Raw genomic sequence first — 6,940 nt, forward strand, 5'->3', positions numbered from 1 at the left:
AAATGTGAGTTCTGATTTCTTGATTTTAATCACAGTTCATTGCTGCCTGGCAACCTAGTGGCATGAAGGACGTTGTCCCACACCATGGCTGACCATCAGCAGAGCCACCGCTGTGGTCCCAGCCAGATACCCTGTCTCCTCCCAGAAATTGAAGAGCTCATATTTTCAATATTTGCACTTAAAGCATTAAATATATTCTAAGCAATTTCCATGTCCAAGAAATGTTTTGAGATCTTATTTTTCCTAAGAAAGAAGAACTCACATATTACCTAACATCAATTTAGCTACCACTGCCTCAGACCTTTCAGGGTTTGACAGGGCTTTAAGTTGATGACTGCATGTGCCTCCAGCCCTAATTAGTTTTCTGGTTGTTGAATCAACAAATGAAAAGCCATATTTCACTCTTCAGCATTTTGTGGATCTTAAGAAAACAAGTGTGCAGTATCAGAAAACATTTAGAGCCAACTAATATATTTGCTGTATATACAGTACAATAGTTATTATAGTCGAGTGACAGATAAATCTAGGATTTTATCTTGCTTCTTCCTTATTTGAATTTGCTTAAAAAAAAACTGTGTGTGCACAGGGATGTTAATGCAGGTGTTGGGAAACAAACAACAAACTGATCTCTACCAACTTTTGCCAAATAAACAATTCTTAACCACTTTCACACATACCCCCAAGAAGAATCCTATTTTAAGGGTTAAATTTTATATAGAGACATAAACACAGGCAATAGAATCCTATTCTAGAAAATGTATATAAATCCTTATACTTTAAATGTACCCTGTAGATTAATATATGAAACATAACTATGGACATAAGTAATGATCTCCCATCTGGAGTGATTGGAATAGACTCTTTGCAACTATATCTTTATTATGTCCTCAGGAATTGTTGCCCTAATTATCTGGCAATAATGTGAAGGTATTGGGTAACAGCGTCTGACAGGTAATAGGTATTTAATGAAAGTTCAATTTAAGGTTAAAGAGGAAAAGTATTAAATAATATTACAAGTGTATTGGACTGAAGACTTGGAGGGAAAGAGAGAAAGGATTTGGGGAATAACTATTATTCTTTTGTTCCTCCTCTTGGGAAGTCCTATTGATATGAGACTATTAGGGGAAGGGGGTTGATGTGGTACTGAATCTCTCCAAGATCATATGTATGAATTTATATAAAGGGAAAAGACCTAGCCATCTTTTCTTGGTCTATGATTATTTCAGAGCCAACATTCTAAATTAGCTAACTCTTTGCAGGGGGTGGTCTTTAATAATATTTAAATACAAGGTAGATTTACCCTGAAGCTAATGAAGTTTAAGCTTCATCGCCCCTCTAATGCCCTGGGAAGGGCCTGGGCAGTATGTTCTCATAGTAACATGTTTCTGTAAAATCTGCAAATACATTTTAACCACAATCAGTCAAAACAGCTGTCTCTTTCTACTGTGATTTTTCCTTCATTGCACTTCCCCTCCTGTCAGATAGAGTTGGAGTGGCCACAGGACCCAACTAAGGGTTTGGGTAAGCTAATTTGGGCTTAGTTTTGATTTAGTGAGGTGTATTTGTGTGGTTCACGTTCATTCATGTTTACAGTTAATTTATGGCTATGTGTTATGGTATAGGGGTAGCTTCCAAGAATCATCCTACCTCCCACTGTGCTGACTCACCCAGTGTTGTAACCAAAGGAGCAGAGATCAATGTCTCATTGCAATTTGGATGTGTCCAGTGATACCCAGCATCAAAAGGATGTGAGTTTGGAAGAGAAATATATCAAGGCAGATTTTAGTCTGTGGAAAATCTTCCAAATATGGAAAAACTTAATGGAAGTTTTCCCCAAATTGATTATTCCCAGTGTAAATATTATTAGTAAAAAGTAATCAGAAAAAAGAATATAAAATTTAAAATTGTTAATAATAAAAAGCACATTTTAAACAACTACACTAGAGAAATGACTGAATTATCTTTGTTGATTCTCTAGAGAAAATTTAACCAAGTTACTGTCACATGAAAAGGCAATTGAATATACAGAATTTAGTCTAGTAGATTATAGAAACATTTCTAGGCTTCCACAAATGATTACAGTGTCATGAGGCAGGAGCTTCTATTAGGATGAGCACTGAGTTAGTGGTGCTCCTCTCTCCACCTGGACAGGCAGGGTCAGGGCAAGTGAGGAGACTGGGTTTGAGGACTTAAAGATTTTGTAGAAACAGTTCACTTGACCCTAGAATGCAGGGCCATCTTTCTCTTTGGTTTTCTTATGATGATCCTCCAGAGAAGGGCTTGTCTTGAACAAGGCGAGGAGATAAAGAGTGTTTGAACAACTCTGTCACCAGAATTAAAGAGATTTTGATCAATCAAAAGTAAGTAAAAGTGTTCTGGTCCTTGAAAGCAGGTATTGGCTGGAGTCAGAGACAGAATCAAAGGGAGTGGAGGGGTCTCCTCCTATTGGCTATGACAGATTTGTGGCCAATCAATCCTCTAGCTGAGACAACTAGAATGGCTAATATAACTAAAAAAAACAAAACAAAGTTAAATTGTCTGAAGGCATCAGAGAGCCACCAGTGTAACCAGGAATTGTGGAACCAAGATCACTGAGAAGAGAAAATTCACTGAAGCCAACCCAACATTCACCTCCTCTATTTCCCTTAGGTTTTCACTGATACAGAAGCAGCACACGCCAAGAAGCAGAGAACCAAGAGGAAAGTGAATACTGTCAGGTTGAGCACTGAAGCTGAGCTATTGGCATATCTTGGTGCTAGTGAGTTAAAATTAGTCTTCAGTGTTTGCCAACGTAAGGAAGTCCTGGTATATACCCCAGAATTTCAGTAAGGCAAATAAGAAATGAAAGGGCTGAAATCCAACTCTAAATCACATGGAGTCCTTATCTGATGAAGATGATATGTTCCTACTCTGTGTCTCAGAAGCTAAAAACAAAACAAAACAAAAAAATACTTCTCAAGAGGAAAACAGCATTATCTAGAAAGAACTAACTTCTATAGTGTAAAATGCATAATTTCAGCCATTTAATCAAAAACATGGAAATAGACTCGCCCCTCACTTGCCACTAACGACCTGCCTCACTGCACCCACGCCCGCTGCCATCCGACAGAAATGCTTCAATTACCCACAGTCTTGCCAGATGAGACCGGTGTCCAGGGTACTAGCCCCTTATCTCACTTGGGATTTTGCCAAAGATGTAAAATTTGGCGCAGATTCCCGAGCCTTACTGCTTCAAGGTGTAGACTTTTTAGCAGATGCTGTAGCTGTCACAATAGGGCCAAAAACGATGATTGATCAACTGGGGAAGTTCTAAAGTAACAAAAGATGGTGTGACTGTTGCAAAGTCAATTGATGTAAAGGATAAACATAAAAATATTGGAGTTAAACTTGTCCAAGATGTTGCTAATAACACAAATGAAGAAGCTGGGGAGGCCATCACCAGTGCTATTGTACTGCCATGCTCTTTTGCCAAGAAAGGCTTTGAAAAGATTAGCAAAAGTGGTAATCCTGTGGAAATCAGAAGTGTGATGTTAGCTGTTGATGCTGTAATTGCTGAACTTAAGAAGCTGTCTGAACCATGACAACCCCTGAAGAAATTGCTCAGGTTGCTACGATTTCTGCAAATGGAGACAAAGAAATTGTCAGCATCATTTCTGATGCAAATAAAAGGTTGGAAGAAAGGGTGCCTCACAGTAAAGGATGGAAAAACACTGAATGATGAATTAGAAATTATTAAAGGCATAAAGTTTGATTGAGGCTATATTTCTCCATACTTTATTAATACATCAAAAGGTTAGAAATGTGAATTCCAGGATGCCTATGTTGTATTGAATGAAATGAAAATTTCTAGTGTCCAGACCACTGTACCTGCTCTTTAAATTGCCAATCCTGACTGTAAGTCCTTGGTCATAATTGCTGAAGATATTGATAGAGAAGCTCTAAGTACATTCATTTTTAATAGGCTAAAATTTGGTCTTCAGATCATAGCAGTCAAAGCTCCAGATTTTGGTGACAACAGAAAGAACCAACGTGAAGATGCAGCTATTCCTACTGGTGGTCTAGTGTTTAGTGAAGAGGGGTTAGCCCTAAATCTGGAAGCTATTTAGCCTCGTAACTTAGAAAAAGTTAGAGAGGTCATTTTGACCAAATATGATGCTATGCTTTTAAAAGGAAAATGTTTTTCCTTTTAAGGCTCAAATTGAAAAATATATTCAAGAAATCATTGAGCAGTTAGATGTTACAACTGGTGAATATGAAAAGGAAAACTGAATGTATGTCTGGCAAAACTTTCAGATGGAGTAGCAATGCTGAAGGCTGGTGGGACAAGTGATGTCAAAGTGAATGAATGAAAGACAGAGTTACAGATGCCCTTAATGCTGTAAGAGCTGCTGTTGAAGAAGGCATTGCTCTGGGAGGGGGTTGTGCCTTGCTCCAGTGCACTTGAGCCTTGGATTCATTAACTCCAGCTAATGAAGATTTAAAAATTGGTATAGAAGTTATTAAAATAACACTCAAAAATCCTGCAGTGACTATTGTTAAGAATGCAGATGTTGAAGGATTTTTGATAGTTGAGAAAATTATGCAAAGTTCCTCAGAAGTTGGTGATGATGCTATGTTATGAATATGGTGGAAAAAGGAAAAATTGACACAACAAACGTTGTGAGAACTGCTTTACTGGGTGCTGCTGGGGTGCACTCTTTGTTAACTAAATCATAAGCTGTAGTTACAGAAATTTCTAAAGAAGGGAAGAACCCTGGAATGGGTGCAGTGGGTAGAATGGGAGGTGAGATGTTCTTATTCCTAGAATAGTGCTTTATTAATGAACTGTGACAGGAAGCTCAAGGCAGTGTTCCTCACCAATAACTTCAGAGAAGTCAGTTGGAGAAAATGACTGAAGGCTGATGATTAAGAAAATCACTATAACCATCAGTTACTGGTTTCAGTTGACAATAAATAATGGGTTACTGCTGCCATTGTCCATGCCTACAAATAATTTATTTTGTATTTTTGAATAAAAGGACATTTGTGCATTCCTGATATTGGGTGCACCACCATGTACCAATGTACTTCTTTCAACTGAAATCATGGAGGTATTTTTACTACTATTCTATAAGTTAGAATTTTAGTGCTTACTATCACCAGATGAAAAGTTAAGCAGCCTTTCTGTAGAGAATAAGAATTGTGAACAAACTAGGAAAATATCCAACTATGTGACAACTTTGTGTAGTAAAAATTTGTTTAAACTAAAAAAATAAAAGAAACAGACTGACAAGCATTCAGATACTGATGTTAGTTAACACAGACTTTAAAACAGCTATTAATGTATTCAAGAAAATGAATGACAAGATGGAAAATTTCATCAGAGGATGAAAATACATTTAAAAAATCAATCAGAGGGGCGGTTCCAAGATGGCTGAATAGGAACAGCTCCAGTCTACAGCTCCCAGCATGAGCAACACAAAAGACAGGTGATATCTGCATTTCCAACTGAGGTACCGAGTTCATCTCACTGGGGCTTGTCGGACAATGGGTGCAGGACAGTGGGTGCAGCCCATCAAGTGTGAGCCAAAGCAGGGTGAGGCATCGTCTCACCCTGGAAGCGCAAGGGGTCAGGGAATTCCCTTTCCTAGCCAAGGGAAGCTGTGACAGACAGCACCTGGAAAATCCGGTCACTCCCACCCTAATACTGCACTTTTCCAATGGTCGTAGTGAACAGCACACCAGGAGATTATATCCTGCACCCAGCTCAGAGAGTCCCACACTCACGGAGCCTCGCTCATTGCTAGCACAGCAGTCTGAAATCAAACTGCAAGGCAGCAGCGAGGCTATGGGAGGGGCGCCCGCCATTGCTGAGGCTTGAGTAGGTAAACAAAGTGGCCGGGAAGCTCTACCTGGGTGGAGCCCACTGCAGCTCAAGAAGGCCTGCCTGCCTGTACAGACTCCACTTCTGGGGGGAAGGGCATAGCCAAACAAAAGGCAGCAGAAACCTCTGCAGACTTAAATGTCCCTGTCTGACAGCTTTGAAGAGAGTAGTGGTTCTCCCAGGACGGAGTTTGAGATCTGAGAACGGACACACTGCCTCCTCAAGTGGGACCCTGACCCCGGAGTAGCCTAACTGGGAGGCACCCCCCAGCAGGGGCAGACTGACACCTCACATGGCCGGGTACCCCTCTGAGATGAAGCTTCCAGAGGAACGATCAGGCAGCAACATTTGCTGTTCAGCAATACTCACTGTTCTGCAGCCTCCACTGCTGATACCCAGGCAAACAGGATCTGGAGTGGACCTCCAGCAAACACCAACAGACCTGCAGCTGAGGGTCCTAACTGTCAGAAGAAAAACTAACAAACACAAAGGACATCCACACCAAAACCCCATCTGTACATCACCGTCGTCAAAGACCAAAGGTAGATAAAACCACAAAGATGGGGAAAAAACAGCAGAAAAGTGAAAATTCTAAAAATCAGAGCGCCTCTCCCCCTCCAAAGGAACGCAGCTCCTCACCAGCAATGGAACAAAGCTGGATGGAGAATGGCTTTGACGAGTTGAGAGAAGAAGGCTTGAGACAATCAAACCTCTCCAAGCTAAAGGAGGAAGTTCGAACGCATCACAAAGAAGCTAAAAGCCTTGAAAAAAGATTAGACGAATGGATAACTAGAATAACCAGTGTAGAGAAGTCCTTAAATGACCTGATGGAGCTGAAAACATGGCATGAGAACTACATAACGAATGCACAAGCTTCAGTAGCCGATTCAATCAACTGGAAGAAAGGGTATTAGTGATTGAAGATCGAATGAATGAAATGAAGTGAATAGAGAAGTTTAGAGAAAAAAGAGTAAAAAGGAATGAACAAAGCCTCCAAGAAATATGGGACTATGTGAAAAGACCAAATCTATCTCTGATTGGTGTACCCGAAAGTGACAGGGAGAATGGAACCAAGTT

General features: G+C 40.1%; 1 pseudogene; it reads left to right on the forward strand.

Moving 5' to 3' along the window:
• Window positions 1–2,899: 2,899 nt before the first annotated feature.
• Window positions 2,900–4,678, forward strand: LOC129470398 (60 kDa heat shock protein, mitochondrial-like; annotated as a pseudogene).
• The last annotated feature ends 2,262 nt before the right edge of the window (window positions 4,679–6,940 follow it).

Source organism: Symphalangus syndactylus, chromosome 2 (assembly GCF_028878055.3).
Source record: "Symphalangus syndactylus isolate Jambi chromosome 2, NHGRI_mSymSyn1-v2.1_pri, whole genome shotgun sequence".
Classification (NCBI taxonomy): Eukaryota; Metazoa; Chordata; class Mammalia; order Primates; family Hylobatidae; genus Symphalangus; species Symphalangus syndactylus.